Raw genomic sequence first — 17,243 nt, forward strand, 5'->3', positions numbered from 1 at the left:
TATGAACATGGGTAACCTTTCCATTTATGTGTCTAAGAAATCTTTAGATTTGTTGACTCAATGTCTTGTAGTTTTCAGAGTAAAGATCTCTCACCTCTTTTTAAGTTTATTCCTAATTATTTTGGGGGGAATATTATTGTAAAATGGATGATGTTCTTTATTTACTTTTCAGATAATTTGTTGTTAGTGTACAGAAATGTTTCTGATTTTCTGCATGTTATTTTGTATCCTTCAACTTTAATACATTTATTAATTACGTTTAACTGGGCTTCCCAGGTGGTGCTAGTGATAGAGAACCCATCTGCCAATGCAGGAGACATAAGAGATGTGGGTTTGATCTCTGGACTGGGAATATCTCCTGGAGAAGGGCATGGCAAATCACTCCAGTATTCTTGCCTGGAGAATCCCATGGACAGAGGAACCTAGCAGGCTAAAGTCCATAGTGTTGCATGGTGTCAGACACAGTTGAAGTGAATGAGCACACACAATTGCATTTAACAGTTTTTTAGTGGAGTCTTTAGGATTTTCAATATGTGAAATCATATCATTGGCAAATAGAGATGGTTTTATTTCTTACTTTCCAATTCTGATGTCTTTTCTTTTTCTTGCCTGATTACTTTGGCAAGGACTTCCAGTACTATGTTGAATAAAAGTGGCAAGGATGAGGCTATGGATTAATTCCCTGCCTGGGTGTTGTAGGGGAAACCTCCCTGCCCAGTAATTAGCTCTGCTCTGTGGAGGATCTGCAATGCCTGCCTGCTTCTCAGCTCCAGTGTTGCTAAGGCTAAGCAGCTTCTAAGTGTTCTCACTAGCGCTTCTCATCATGTGGGTCCTAGGGTCACACTCTGAAGCTTGTTGGTCTGTGACTCAGCTACCTTGCCTGGGGGTGGGCAAATCAGGTCCTTTTGTTGCTGTCGTTGTTGTTCAGTCACTAAGTCATGTCCAGCTTTTTGTGACCCCAAGGACTGTAGCATGCCAGGCTCTACTTTCCTCCACCATCTCCCAAAGTTTGCTCAAATTCATCCATTAAATCAGTAATGTCATCTAACCATCTCATCCTCTGTCATCTCACTTCTCCTCCTGCCCTTAGTCTTTCCCAGCACCAGGTCTTTTCCAGTGAGTTGGCTCTTTGCATCAGGTGGCCAAAGTATTGGAGCTTCAGCTTCAGCATCAATCCTTTCAGTGAATATTCAGGGTTGATTTCCTGAATATTGACTGGTTTGACTGTTTTGATCTCCTTGTAGTCCAAGGGACCCTCGAGACTCTTCTCCAGCATCACAATTCAAAAGCATCTGTTCTTTCGTGCTCAGCCTTATTTATGGACCAACTCTCACATCTGTACATGGCCACTGGACCCCTTAGAGCCACCAAAACTCCTTACTTGAGGATCTGACTCAGGAAAACCTACACCTGTCCTTCTCCCTGGTAAGATTGTAACAGGAACTTGGTCCCACGATTCAGCAAAATTGATGGCTGGTACTACTACTTAGAGTCTGCAGGTAAGAACTCGAGCTTGCCAAGATCCAGGTATCACCCACCCTCTTTTCTCTGTCATGGTCAGGTTCCCAGTGAATGATCTCTGAAGATTCTCCTGAAATCCCTGTGGGGCAAGGTCAGAGTAGGGGTTCCCACAAAGTGATCCCCAGCACTGGGTGGAGACTGGATATTTCCCTGGGCTGTCTTTCCCACTGGAAGTGTCATAGGCTCAGGGGGGAACTCTTGTTGGCATAAAGCTACTCCAGCCTGGGGGACAGGCAAGGTGGTCAGTGTATAGCCACTTTTCTTACCTATTAGTGAGGTCTCTTTTGGTGTGTGTGGTGCAAAGGTGCTCAGCCGTTTCCCTGTGTTCTAGGATTCTCGTAACTGTCTTGTCCATGAATAGTTATTAGCTGTTCTTGGGAGGGGGGGACAAAGTCAGGAATGACCTATGTTATCATTATGGTGATGTCACTCCTATTGGCTTTTAGTGGTTAAGAAATTTATATTGATTTTCAAATACTTGGAAAATATAAATTAGTACAAAGGAGAATGAATTACTTATAATCCTACCTCAGAGGGAGTATTAGTATTAGTTGCCAAAATAGGTCATTTTCATTCATATATGTATGAATATATATATATATACACACACATATATATGTGTGTGTGTGTGTGTGTGTCTGTGTCTATTTTATGGGCTTCCCAGGTGGTGCTAGTGGCAAAGAACCTGCTTGCCAATGCAGGAGATGCAGGAGACGTGGGTTTGATCCCTGCATTGGGAAGATCTGTTGGAGGAGAGCATGGCAGCCCACTCCAGTATTCTTGCCTGGAGAATCCCATGGATAGACGAGCCTGGCGGGCTACAGTCCATAGGGTCACAAAGTGCTGGACTCAACTGAAGTGACTTAGCATGCACACACACATATATTTTATTCCAGTATGCTTTATTATTTGTTTATTTTTTATTATTTTATTAAATTGAAGGGTTGTGATAATCCTTTGTTGAGCAAGGCCATTTTTTCAACAGTATTATATTTTAATGAAGGTATATACATGATTTTTTTAAGACATAGTGCTCTTGCATACTTAATAGCAACAGTATAGTGTAAATATTGTTCTCATATGTATTAGGAAACCAAAACATTTATGTGATTTGTTTCATTGCAGTGTTTACTTTTTTGTGGTGGTCTGGAACCTGCAGGATCTCTGAGGTCTGCCTCTTTGATGTATGTGTGTGTGTGCGGGCACGTGTGCATGTATATACAGAAAATGAAGGAATGATTGATAGCGTATTGAACTACATATATCTGCACTTCATGATTCCTACAACTCCCTTCCTTACATGTAGGCAGTTGGATATATAAGAATTGATTTGGGGAGAGAAGTCTATGCTGAAGATATGGGTTTAGAAGTAGCAGTATTTGTTGTTATTTAGTCACGAAGGTAGCAGAGTTTTGATGGTGGTTTAATCGCTAAGTCGTGTCCGACACTTGTCACCCCGTGGACAGTAGCCTGCCAGGCTCCTCTGTCCATGGGATTCTCCAGGCAAGAATACTGGAGTGGGTTGCATTTCCTTCTCCAGGGTATCTTCCCAACCCAGGAATCGAACCCAGGTCTCCTGCATTGCAGGCAAATTCTTTACTGGCTGAGCTGAGAGAAGTCCCATATATAGTATTCAATTCCAAGGAATTCTTGAGATGATAGAGAGGAAGGAGAGAGAAAAATATATTTAATAATTAAGAAATCAGAGAAAAGTGGATATTTAGGAGACAGAATAGTGACTCATGAGATAGGAGAAAACCAAGACTGCCTTGAGTGTGAGGCTCCTAAGGAAGAAGTCTATCAAAAAAAAGGAGGTGGCCCTCAGTGTAAGATGCTGGGTAAAGGAAAATGAAGACCACCAGTGATAATACTGTCTTCACTTTATGCTTCTGGCTTCAGAATTTTGCTGAGAGGACCTTGAGTTCTTCAAAACTTTAGTATTTACATAACCTGATTACTGTCTTCTCTTTGACTTGATTTCTTATAATTAAATCTTTCACCCAACTGTACTGTATTTTTATTCATGGGGCAGGATGAGAATCTACATTTTATATAAACACACTGCTATCCCTTTATTGCATAACCTACTAGTTCCTCAGATACAAAATATTCAGCTATGACACATACTGTGTTGTTATATTCTTTTTTTTTTGTTATATTCTTGAGTGGAACTCTAGAGTTTCTCTTCTGTGACAACATTAGCTGATATTTTTTGAACTGTTAAACTATGTTTTACATGCATTATTTTATTTTATCCTTGTAACAATCTTATAAATTAATTTTTTATATCTATAATTTTTTACGTGAGGGAACTGTGGCTTTCCAAGGCTAGATTAGTTGCCCAAAGCCCTTTATTTGAAAGGTAGTAAAAGTCAACCCAATTTATCTTACCTCTTCCTCTTTGGTCATTTATTTTGTATACATACCATACTTTTAATTAACATGACTTTATATTAGATTTCAAATTGAGTACTATATGACCCTTTTATGAGTCTTATTATGAAAGTGAAAGTGAAGTTGCTCAGCCGTGTCGACTCTTTGCGACCTGTGGACTGTAGCCTACCAGGCTTCTCCATCCACAGAATTTTCCAGGCAAGAATACTGGAGTGGGTTCCCATTTCCTTCTCCAGGGGATCTTCCTGAACCAGGGATTGAACCTGGGTCTCCTGCATCACAGGCAGATGCTTTACCCTTTGAGCCATCAGGGAAGCCCCTGAGTCTTATTATCAACCCTATTAAATTATTTTATGTATTTGTTTTATGTAATTGAATTTTAACAGAATTTGGCCCAAATTTCATCCTCCAAATATCTATTTTATTAAATATCTAGACTAATTTAGAGAGAATTGGCTTAAAAATAGCATCTCCCCATTCAAGAAATTGGCAAGTTTTTCCTTTTATTCATATTTTGGTTTGTATAAAAATGAAATTTAGAGGTTTTGTTTTGTTTTGTTTGATGTAGAAGGCCTATGAATTTTGGTTTCCTCCCTGGTTGAGAATCATTGTAATATGCACTACTGTTTTTCTTCATGATTTTGAATCACTTCTTCCTGTGTTCTATCAATCTCTCTTCCTCCCTTCACTCAGAAATTATCAGTCTCACATTAATGGTATAGTGGTGAGCTAGAGTGGTGTAACTGCCTTCCAGAAATTAATATAAATCTCACCAAGACTCATTAATTAATTAACAAATAATCCCTCATCAAATTTCTCAGCAGATTCTTATATTTAGTTGTGTTTGAAATGTTTAAATATATTCATATTAAATATGTGAATACCTTGAGCAATTTCTTCGGGGAAAAAGTTTTCTTGCAGGATATGGAAAATATGTTTATGACATCAATTTCCTGAGGTAAAAAAATGTTGAGGTTTGAAGAGGATGCTTTGAGAATTAGATTATTTTACTTTGATCTCATAATAACAACAGATAACTAAATAAAGCTCACATTTCTTAGTAAAACGTTTGCAGTTCAGTAAACATTCTTAAGGGAAACATTCACTTCAGTAACCAAAACCCACTGTTTTCATTGAAGGCCCAAATTAAAAGAATACTGTTTCTATTCTGTAAGGAAAGAAAAATCTTATTTATTTTTCTATGTAGACATTTTGGAACAGTTCCCCTTGAAATTACACAAGACTTTATAGATAACAGACCTGAGAGCGAAAAGACTCAGGATCTGCATGAGCTGTAAGAAGACCAACAGTGTTACCCATAACAGATCTACTAAAAAACCTTCAAAAACAGGGGGGATTCTTTTTGGTTGCTAGGACAACGTCAATAAATAGATAAAGGCAACTTTCTGAAGTTTATCCTGCTGTATCATTGCCTTTTGGCTTAAAAATAGCTTTTAAGTTCCTTGACGATTAATACAAGTCCTCAGTGTGTCTGAAATCATGTAAATTTAGAGAAAATTGTGATTCAGAAATATTACTGGGTTATGTGATGTGGCTATCGGGTTTATTTAAAACCATGCTATCTTACTATAGAATCAGGGAACAACAAATACGTTCCTGTCTGAAGTTCTAGGTGAGTGGTTCCATGTGTGGTCTAGGTGGGAAGATATACCAAATTTATAAGAAGTGAAAATGAAACCACTCTTTGCTTAAGGAAATTTTATATGTGCTGTAGCAAGGAGGCAGAAGAAGAAAAGCCTCTCTTGGCCCTTTGGCTTGAAATGTACAATTGGGGAGAGGACATTAGTAAGGAAATTTCTTATGGCAAACATGAGTGTTGTTTTTATACTTCAATCTTGATGCACAAAGTTACATAAACAGGTATAAAGGCATTGAGTACCTTCTTGTAAAAAAAATCCTGCCTCACTATGGCTTTTCAAAAAGTGCTGACTGATTATCAAAGTGAGTTCATATTCTGGCATGACAAAAATAGGCTGGAAATAAGTTGAAAATAGCCCAAGAAACAGGGCCAGTCTCTCCAGCTTACCCAGACTGATCTGTGTGCTCTGAGGTCTTAGCTCTCCTTTGTATCTCGTGTCTCACTTGTTTCACCCTTGCAAGCAGTTTAGAAACTGGATCTGTTTTTAAGGGAGGAAATAGTGGTAGTGGGATTAGGTCATGGTAAATTGGTAACGAGAATCTGGGGCTTCTTACTAATTCAGGACTCAAATAGAGACAGTGGTCTTTAGTAAATAGAGAAATTCTGGATTAAATGAGTAGGTATTGGAGATTAAAGTGAATTTTGTTGAATTCTGTTGAGTTAAAGTAAATAAAAGCAGTAGAGTAGATCTATCTTCAAAGAAGATACGTTCTACAAGGAGTAGAACGTATCTACAAAGTATGTTTGCAGTTATCTTTCTGTGCACTGAAGCAGTGCTTTCTTTTCTTCAGTTTAGAAAGAAAATCATTAAATGTCTACAAATGAGTTTCTACATTGTACTGACCTGCTATGCAAATACAAAAATGAAAGAGAAGAGCATTGATATCAAAGATAGAGAGTAAGGATAAGATTACATGAGGATCACTTGTGGTTATAGAAATGAAAAAGTTAAGATGAGAGTGGCAGGGGACTTATAATTTCATATTTCATGAAAATGGTTCAGGAAATTTATTCAGCCTGCTCAGATTTTATTAGGACTCCATGTTTCAAATACACTACACCCCATACTTTCAGACATATGTTAGAATGTAAACATATCTGCAGCACCAATATACAGACATAATGTAAAGAAAATGGTGCCTTCTATACGTTTCACATGTGTGATTAAGGACAACAGGATTGACAAATTTTTTTTCAGCAGATAGTAGAATGACTGACAGTAAAGAGCCTCATAGAGAATGTGGACAATCTGGTAAAGAGCTTTTCTGCTGTATAGGAAGTGATCCCTATATAAAGCCCAAGCCAGGCAAAAGTGGCTTATACATCCGCAACTTTGGTGTCTTCAGGTCTAAGTCGGGAGCACTGACCGAGTGATCTCTGAAATTCCTTGTTGTTGTTTAGTTGCTCAGTCATGTCCGACTCTGCAATGTAGCCCGCCAGACTCCTCTGTCCAGGGGATTTCCCAGGCAAGAACACTGGATGGGTTACCATTTCCTTCTCCAGGGGATCTTCCTGACCTAGGGATCAAAATCCCTTGACTGACTGTCAAAAACATGTAAAGCTATGCACAGTTCCATCCATTGCTAGAAGATAAGGGAACCAAAGCAGACAAATGATGAAACGTGAGGGCATTTAAAATTCATGGTCTTCCAAAGTTGTATATTTAGGTAGCGATTAGAGGAAGATTTCTCCTTCGACATGTTGAATTTCTCTATTTACCATTGAAAGGATTTAAGTGGGATAAAATTGTCTTTCAATCAGTCCCGTGAGACAATAGCCTACATCAAAATTAGTTTAGTAGGGTGACATTGTCAAGATGGTCATGTAGTCATTCCTGGCTTTGTTCCCGTTCACAGGAAGGACAGCAGACAACCTCATAGGCAAGACGCCCCTGAGAGACTCCTAGAACAGGAGGTGAAGCTAAAGCCCTGTGTGCGCCCCAAACCCCCCATTATCACAGAGGCCACGACAAATTGTGTTAGAAGGGTTAGAAGGACAAGTGCACGCTGACCGCATTGCACCTCCCAGGTCCATGCGGCCCCATGCAGGGAGGTCTCCTCTGAGCCTGTGATACTTCCAGTGGGAGAAGAGCCCTGGGGACATCGACCTCCCCTGCATCTTTGTGGAAGTCCCTGCTCTTTCTTTGCCCCGAAGGGATCACAAGGGAATCCAAGGGCTCAACCACTAGAAATTTTGTTGTCATAAGGAAAGAGGGAGAGGCTTCCAACAACCAGTGGTCAGTTTTTGACAGACCAAGTTCTTCCCTACAGAGTCTGCATAACAATCTCAAATCATTTCTTTGCCCTAATGCAAGACCCATGTTGGTGGCACAGTATGCCAGGAGAACTAACTTGGGTCCAGATTTGCCTAACTTGGGCAAATACCCCCAAATGGAGTTTGAAACCTTGAAGATGGATTTGCCCTACCTAGGCAGAAGTACTCAATCACAGCCCCACCCATTACTGATCTTCATTTCTGGCCACCCACAGCCACCAAAAAGCATATTTGGGAAAATTTTGGAGTTGCCTGAAGTGGCCCTCCTACGTGAAGCCTGGTTCTAGCCCCACCTGAGAGGAGGGATTAGTGAGACCACCTAGAAACCAGGAAACCCAGCAATCCTCCAGCCACGAGGGTTCAGGCAGAGCTGACTGCCTTCAGAGCAAAGTCAATGGCCCTATTCGGACAGGGAACTTGAGGCACTGGTCTAATGCAGAGATACCAATGTAAGCAATCAGGGATCGTGAAAAATCAGGAAAATGCAGCACCACCAAAGAAAACTATTAAAACTCCAAGAACTGACCTTAAAGAAATAGAGATCTATGAAACGTCAGGCAAGTCCAGAATAATCCTCTTAAAGAACTTCAGTTAACAGAAGAACATACAACTACACAAAATTAAGAAAAAAACAAAGAGCAAAATTAGAAATTCAGCAAAGTAATAGAAATCATCAGAACAAAGAATCAAACGGAAATCTGAGAGCTGGAGAATAAAGTAACTGAACTGAAGTCGTCGATAGAGAGAAATGCATACTCAAACCATGCAAAAGAGTCAGTGACCTGGAATACAGTACACTTCAAAGTATCCAGTCAGAAGTGCAAGAAGAAAAAAGAATGAAAAAGAGGGTGAAGCATGCCTGGGGTTTTATGGGCCACAATGAAAATAAGTAATCTTTACAATATGGGAATTTCAGAAGGAGAAGAAAAAGAGGACATAAAATATATTTAAAGAAACAATGGCTGAAAACTTCTAAAACCTAAGGAGAGAAATAAACATCCATATCTAAGAGGCCCAAAGGAGTTCGGATAACTTGACCCAAATAGGGCGGACCCCAAGATATTGATACATTATAATCAAGTTGTCAAGGTTAAAGAAAGAGAAGGAATTTTAAAAGCAGCAAGAGAAAAGAGAAGTTACAGATAAAGGAATTCCTACAGGGCTGAAATCAGTGGATTCCTCAACAGAAACTTTTCAGGCCAGGAGAGGCAATAGGCTGAAGTATTCAAAATATTAAAGAAATAGAAGCTGTCAAGCAAGAATGCTATCCATAGTGAAACTGTCCTTCAGAAATGCAGGGATAAAGACTTTCCCAGAACAATAGCTGATGGAATTCATCATTGTTAATCCTGCCTTATGAGAAATGTAAAGTCATTGCTTTGAGTGGAAATGAAAGGATACTAATTAGCATCATGAAAGTACAAGAAAGGAGTGTATAAATCACTGGTAATGGAAAATATGTAGTCAGAGTTGGATTCTGTAACGTGGTAATGGGGATACCTAATTCGCTTACAACGCCACTTTAAAACATAACAAAAATAAACACCAGTACAATAATCTGTTATTAGTTACACAATATTAAAAAAATGTAAATTGTAACATTAACCTAAAATATGAGGGGGAGAAGTGTAAAACTTAGACACTTTATTGCAATTAAGATGTTGCTACTTTAAAACCGAGGGTTATGGTTTTATTCTTTTTTATGTAAGCTCCATGATAACCTCAAGGCAAAACCTGTAGTACTTATACAAAAGAACATATAAAAAGTTAAAGCATCCTGATACCACAGGATATCAAAATACAAGAAAGACAATGGGCGAGAAAAAAGGAACAAGACAAGCAGACACAATTAACTGGTAATTATAAATGGTCACCTCTGAGAGCTGCTCCGGGCTTTGGATGCTCTTATCAGGTGCTGCTGGGACATTTTGTGGGGGCCCAAGACACACACAGTGTCTGGGGCTCCGCCAAGCCACTCAGCCTGAGATTCTCTTTGCTGCCGGGTGGGTTTGTATGGACAGGCTTGTCCATCTGTAACTTCATTAAGGCTTGCAGTCCATCTTCAGTACTTCCCCTTGCAGAACCTTATAAGAATTCAGCTGGCAAAGCAGACTTGTGGTTTGCAGAGTCCCACCGCCAGCATCATTAAGGCCGATTGGGAAGAAGGGATGTGAGTTTGGAACTGAGGGGCAAGAACTTAGGGTTTGGAACTGAGGGGCAAGAATTTAATAACTTGTTCCAGCAAACCGCTAAGAAATAGGGTGTTAAAAAATGTTGCCTCAGATCTGTTTTGCAGCCAGTGTTTATGTGATTTTAGTAGGGTGCATGCATGCTAAGTCGCATCAGTTGTGTCCGACTCTTTGCACCCCTATAAACCATAGCCCACCAGGCTCCTCTGTCCATGGAATTCTCCAGGCAAGAATACTGGAGTAGGTTGCTGTGCCTTCCTCCAGGGGATCTTCTAGACACACATCGAACCCGTGTCTCTTATTGGAAGGTGGATTCTTTACCATTGATTTTGTAAATCATGTGAAATCATATATTATGTAAGATTCACAGGTATACCTTGCAATCTGAATCTACTGCATTCGTGTCCTGAGTTTGGATAGTAGAAGTCTGGGTAGTGAATAGGGTCTTCTATGTCTAGTTTATTCCTGAGTTTTGGATAGCAAGAGTGAAAGTTCAGATAATGATGGATATAGTTTTATAGTTTCCTAAAAATTTAGCAGTATCTGTTTGCTTACTGAGTTTATATAAGATGGAGTTGAATACTGAGGTATACCTGCATTTTATTCCAGGTACAGATTCAGTAATAGCAATATCATAGCACTAGACCATTTAAAAAATTTGATTTGATTAAAGCAAAATAAAATTTGATATTTCTTTGGACTTGTTAAAATGGGGCCCTTTCTACATTTCTGAATTGCCTAACATTTTTGAGGATTGATCTTATAGCGCACATGTGTATTTACCCTAGGATACTGGGTTATCAGTAGTACTCTAAATATCAATAGTTTTTGATCTTCTACCTGAGATTTCTTCCTTTCATTATCTTTTTCTATTTTTATAGTTCACACTTACCTTTTGCTTCTTGTTGCAGTTCTCCCTTAAAGATGCCTTTTATTATTGATCCAGTCTGTTTGCTTAGGTTATATGCGGGAACACACAGGGATTTTTAGCCCCAGAGAAAGCTTGTGTGTTAGTGCCCCAAATGAGTGTCCTGTCCATCTGTTTCCTCATTTCCCTCCATTTGAGGTTGATAACCAGGCGATTTAGAATGACCAGAGAAGGGTAGATTTATTTTAAGGCTTTTCACTGTCTTGTTTCTAGTAGCAGAGTTGGTATCATTAAGGCAGCTCTGCTATGTAGTCTCAGAATTGGGTAGACACAGGTTCAGATCTCTGCCATGTATTATTCATATGATCTTGGTTAAGTTACTTCATTTCTCCTAATTTTTTTGTAATAGGGCTGTTAATATTTACCTCACTGGCCTATTTGCATTCATGGGATACATACATAAAACATTTGGCAAATTTTTTGCTCTTTTGCATTTCCTAGTAGTAGAAAGGTCTTCCCAAGTGCTATGGTGGTAAAGAATCCGCCTGCCAATGCAAGAGATGTGAGTTTGATCCCTGAGTTGGGAAGATCCCCTGGAACAGGAAATGACAGCCTGTTCCAGCATTCTTTCCTGGAAAATTCCGTGGACAGAGGAGCCTGGTAGGCTGCAGTCCATGGGATTGCAAAGAGTCAGACACAACTGAACAACTGTATACACTCTTATTAATAATTACTTTAAACATAAATGGATTAAAATTTTTGCTCAAAAGACACACTAAAGAAAGATGCTGACAATAGGAAAAATTAGATATAGTAATTGGTTGTGGTTAATATGAAAACCCTCTGTACTATGTTCACATTTTTTTTTCAGCAAACCTAAAACTGCCCTGAAATAAAAAGTTTAATACAAGGAGATTCATTATGAGAATGAAAGAGAAGCTAAAATGTGGGGAAAAGGGGAAAGATATTGGCCATTCATGTATCTGACAAAGCAATAGTATACTGAATATATACAGAAATCATACTAATCTATGAAAAAAATAAATAGCAAACAAAAAACTTGAAGAGACCTTTCACAAAAAAATGGTAATTTTTTGGTAACCTTTCATTAATCCATGAAAGGATACACATCTTCATCAGAGAAATGTCAATTAAAGATACCACTACGATAAGATACCACTACCTAACCATAGGAACTGCCAAAATTATCAAGTCAACCATACTGGTAGAACTGAAATGAATGGAAGTCTCACGTAATGCTGTGAGAGTTTAAATTGGTACCACCATTTTGGAACATGTGCATGCTTTAGAACACAGCGATTCCATTACTAAATGTACATCAACTGCAATGCACGCACATGTTCATCAAAAGAACTGGTTTGTTGCTGTTGCTCAGTCACTAAGTCGTGTCTGACTCTTTGCGACCCCACAGACTGCAGCACACCACTCTCCCCTGTCCTCCACTGTCTCCCAGAGTTTGCTCAAATTCATGTCCATTGAGTTGGTTATGCTAACCATCTTATCCTGTGCCATCCCCTTCTCTTTTTGCCTTCAGCCTTCCCCAGCATCAAGAATGTTTATAATAACCACTATTTGTAATAGCCACAAATTGGAAGCAACTCAAATGTACTTGAGTAAGAGAATTTATGCAGAGTGTGGTATCTACATTTATTATTTATGAAAAATAACAAGACACTGCTGCATGCAACATTGTTAAATTTTAAGAAAAGTTGAACAAGAGAAGTCAGACTTGGTAAAGTGATTATTATAATATTATATAATATATTTTATATAAAATTGTATAAATTATATAAAATTTATATATAAATATTATATTTTAATACTATTATAAAATAATATGGTAATATTATTATAATATTAAGTGATTATATTTATATAACATTCAAAAACATGCAAACCAATCCATAGTCAGAGATGTTAAGATGAGAATGAGATAAAGTAGTAGGGGCATGAAAGGGTGTCCTGTGCTGGAAATATTCTCTTTTCTGATGTGGGTGGTATTTCCACTTTGTGAAATCATTCATTTGTGCTCTTCTCTGTTATGTATGTTACACTTAAAGTGTATCCTTTAAAAACAAACAGACAAACAGAAACCAGCAGGAAAATGGTCAAAGGACTTCATTAGGTGTTACACATAAAAAGGAACACAGGTGCCACACAAGCATAAAATATATTTAACCATATTAATCAGAAAAAATGCAAATTAACTACATGATTCTATTTTATGTGGTATATTGACAAAAATTTAAAATTCAGACAATATCACATGTTGGAAATAATATGGAGTCACAGAAAATCTCACATACTCTTGGTAAGAGTATGTCATGATATAACCACTTTTGAACAATTTGACTCCATAGTAATTTGGGGTGTGTGTACCCTGTGATCCAGCCACTCATTCCTTGTTATATTCTTAGAAAATCTCTTATAGAGGCATAGCAGCAGAGTCTCTAGTATCACAAGAGAGTCTGCAGCAAAATTGTTCCTAATAATAAAAAAGGAATCAGTTCCACTTTCCATCTCAAATTAGTTAGATAAAGCCTGACACATTCACACAATGAAATATTCTCTGTTAAGGAATATCTTATTTGTTGGAAGGAAAGTTATGACCAATCTAGACAGCATATTAAAAAGCAGAGACATTACTTTGCCAACAAAGGTCCGTCTAGTCAAGGCTATGGTTTTTCCAGTGGTCATGTATGGATGTGAGAGTTGGACTATAAAGAAAGCTGAGCACTGAAGAGTTGATCCTTTTGAACTGTGGTGTTGGAGAAGACTCTTGAGAGTCCCTTGGATTGCAAGGAGATCCAACCAGTCCATCCTAAACGAGATCAGTCCTGGGTGTTCTTTGGAAGGACTGATTTTGATGCTGAAGCTCCAATACTTCGGCCACCTGATTCAAAGAGCTGACTCGTTGGAAAAGACCCTGATGCTGGGAAAGACTGAGGGTAGGAGGAGAAGGGGACGACAGAGGATGAGATGGTTGGATGGCATCACTGACTCGATGGACATGGGTTTGGGTGGACTCTGGGAGTTGGTGATGGACAGGGAGGCCTGGCGTGCTGCAGTTCATAGGGTCGCAAAGAGTCAGACATGATTGAGCGACTGAACTGAACTGAACTGAAGGAATATCTAGAGCTCTGGGTGATCACATAATTGATCTCCAAAACTTAATGATGCATGAACAAAAGCAAATTATTGAAGAATATATAAAGTAATATTCCAGATGGATAAAGTTTAAAAACTGACAAAATTAGCAATAATATCATAGTGTTACGCTATAAAGAAAAACAAATTATTTTCTGTGCGGGGGTGGTGGGACATGCTATTAAGGAGGACTCACAATTATTGTTGATGTTCTATTTCTTAAACTGTGCGGTAATAGAAGTATGTTTTATTTTTTATTTTTTAAACTTTGTACTTTAAATATACTTTTTATATCAACAATAACAGAAATGAAAAGTAAAAGAAAGAAATATGTCAGCATAGCCACATTTGGATTTTTGGTCATGAGTTTCTGAACCAAAGCTATCAATTAAAATTTAAAAAAAAACATTATTTTGCAGTTATTTTAGAAAGTGTTCATGTGATATCTTTCAGCTCATGGTCATTTGAGAACACAGTGGAGGGACCAGTAGGGTGAATCACCAGGGCTTATTTACACAACAAAAAATGTGGCTGTAATATATTCTCCACTGATGTTTCTGAAACCAGAGACCGGAAACGTAGAGTGGAAATGAGACCCTTTACTTTTCTTGCGCCAACACAAGCAACGATTACAGCGCCGTGTGAGAAAAGTTGTAAGAAATATTGCTAGGTTTTAGCAGTTCAACCAAGTCAGCAGATTTCTGTAATTGTGGCAGATTGGACCTCAGAAACTTCACAATCTTCAGCAAAGAATGGCTTTTACATGTTAAACTGATCCCTGATAAAACAACCCCAGGGTCATGAGAAGGCTGCGCTGCCAATTTGTTTTCACCATGGGACCCACTGACATCTGGCTTAGCTGGAAGCTGAAAAACTTCTTTAAAATTCTCTTGACAGTAAAAATGGACATGTGGAAATCATTCTAATCTGTTAATCTTTGGTGCTCCTGAAAAAGGGACATTTGGCTTGATATTTCATGATGATAAATATGAAACCTCCAGATCGAGTTGTACTTAACGGCACTGGAATAAAGACTAGAATTTTCATTTCCCACATGAGCCAAGATGTTCATGCACCTGCACCAGGCCCATGACTTAAGGAGCCTGCCGGATTCTGGGTTTACACTTGGGCGTTGTAATTTGTCCCGTTTTACATGTGTTCCATTTGGCCGGTGAAAATTAGTGAACAGTAGCAAGTCATTCTTCCTCTTGTTCTCTTCCTTCCTCTCGTCTCTCTCCCCTTCCCCTCTGCTCACTCACTCACCCGCCTGTTCAAGCACTGCCTCTTTTCCTCCCTCTCTCCCATTGTATTAAATATTTCAAATAATCAAGGCAATAAAATAGCATAAGTATTCTCACATGTATATATTTGCATGCTATTAATAAGTGACTTTTAGGGTCGCTGCATAAATGTCTGCCTGCAAGATCAGTGAAGGTCAGAAGGAGCTTGCTGTGTCCACAACGTATGCAGAGCAGCGGTAACTTGTAGCCATAGTTTGGACTGGTTTTTCCTCCCTTCAGCTTCTGTGGTGGTTCGGGCTCCCCACTTTACCTCTGAGCACATTCCCTCACTGTGAACTGCTGTTTGAGGGAGTTTTTGTTTCTTTAACATCTTTTGTTTCTCCAGTTTTTGACTTTCACTAAATCCCTCTTTTCAGCATTAATATACATTGTTAATTAGTTAGTTAATTTGGCTGTGCTGGGTCTTAGTTGTGGCATGCAAACTTAGCTGAGGCATGTGAGGTCTAGTTCCCTGACCAGGGATCAAACCCGGGCCCCCAGTATTGGGAGCACAGAGTCTTAGTCGCTGGACCACCAGGGAAGCCCTAACATTAATATATTTTTTATTTCCGGTGACAAAATTTATCTTAGAAGCCCTGGATTGAAACTAATAAAATGAATTAGTGAATAAAGGAAATATGGACAACCAGATATAGGTCTACAGAAGAGATGTTAGTCGCTCAGTCGTGTCCGACTCTGTGATTCCATGGAATGTAACCCACCAGGCTCCTCTATCCACGGGGTTCTTCAGGCAAGAACACTGGAGTGAGTTGCCATTTCCTTCTCTAGGGGATCCTCCCGGCCCAGAAATCCACCTCTCTTCTGTCTCCTGCATTGGCAGATGGTTCTTTACCACTAGCGCCACCTAAGAAGTCCGTAGGTCTACAGAATTCCCCACTAAACAGATGCTGTTCAAGAGGTTTGCTCTCCTTGTTTTCAAACATCCCGTGCTGTCTCTCATCAAAATAAAAATGCAAATACAGAAATGAATATATTAATTCATTTAAAGTAATAAGCACAAGTGTTGCTTCTGAGAAGCCAGTGCATAGCTTTTTTCTGGTTCTTTCTCTGTATAGTATCTTGGCCCTTGAATGGGAGAGTGGCATACCGGTTGTGAGCAGGGCCTCTGGAGTCTACATGTCTTGGTTCCAGTGTTGACTCTGTGGACTTGGGCAGATTACTTCACTTTTCTATGCCGCATGTTTCCTCATCTTTAAACCTCGGGTATTTTTAGCATTTACTTGTGAGTGATGGCGAGGATTAAATGGATGTAGGTCCCTAGTAGGCACTGGAAGTGTTAGCTTTTCTCACCCTTCCTCTTGGCTCCATTCCTCAGCTAACAGTCAGTCTCAACCTCAATACCAGAACCAGGAACATCACTCAAGAATTCCACCTTTCCAGTGGAAGCTTAGCTTCTACCCTCAACCCGGAATCTAAAATTTAGATGGGTATTTTTGTGGATGTGGCAATATTACATGATAAAAGAACTTTCTGTATGCCTTGCAGGAATTCATCCAATGTCTCCTGAGTGCCTTCTATAGGATACTGTTCTTTGCTTGGGGCTAGATTTGACTGGCCATTGTGTTACTTGGCTGTGATAGAGTGTGTGTGTGTGTGTGTGTGTGTGTGTGTGTGTGTGCGTGTGGCAGGGGGTTGTCTGTGAGAAGAGATTGGGTCATTCATTTTCAAATAATCCCTGGATACTGTTCTTTGCTTGGGGCTAGATTTGACTGGCCATTGTGTTACTTGGCTGTGATAGAGTGTGTGTGTGTGTGTGTGTGTGTGTGTGTGTGTGTGGCAGGGGGTTGTCTGTGAGAAGAGATTGGGTCATTCATTTTCAAATAATCCCTGACTCATGAAGCTTGAATCCATTGCTACCTTATGAAGTA

General features: G+C 39.2%; 1 protein-coding gene and 1 non-coding gene across 4 annotated transcripts in view; one reads left to right on the forward strand and one right to left on the reverse strand.

Annotated features, from left to right (window-relative positions):
• HMGCLL1 (3-hydroxymethyl-3-methylglutaryl-CoA lyase like 1) overlaps positions 1–17,243 on the forward strand; it is a 189,977-nt gene that overhangs the window by 130,273 nt on the left and 42,461 nt on the right. The gene's annotated exons all lie outside the window — the stretch shown is intronic.
• TRNAH-GUG lies at positions 4,157–4,229 on the reverse strand. The gene has a single exon. It is a non-coding gene; the product is annotated as a tRNA-His (tRNA).

Source organism: Cervus elaphus, chromosome 7, assembly GCF_910594005.1.
Source record: "Cervus elaphus chromosome 7, mCerEla1.1, whole genome shotgun sequence".
Classification (NCBI taxonomy): Eukaryota; Metazoa; Chordata; class Mammalia; order Artiodactyla; family Cervidae; genus Cervus; species Cervus elaphus.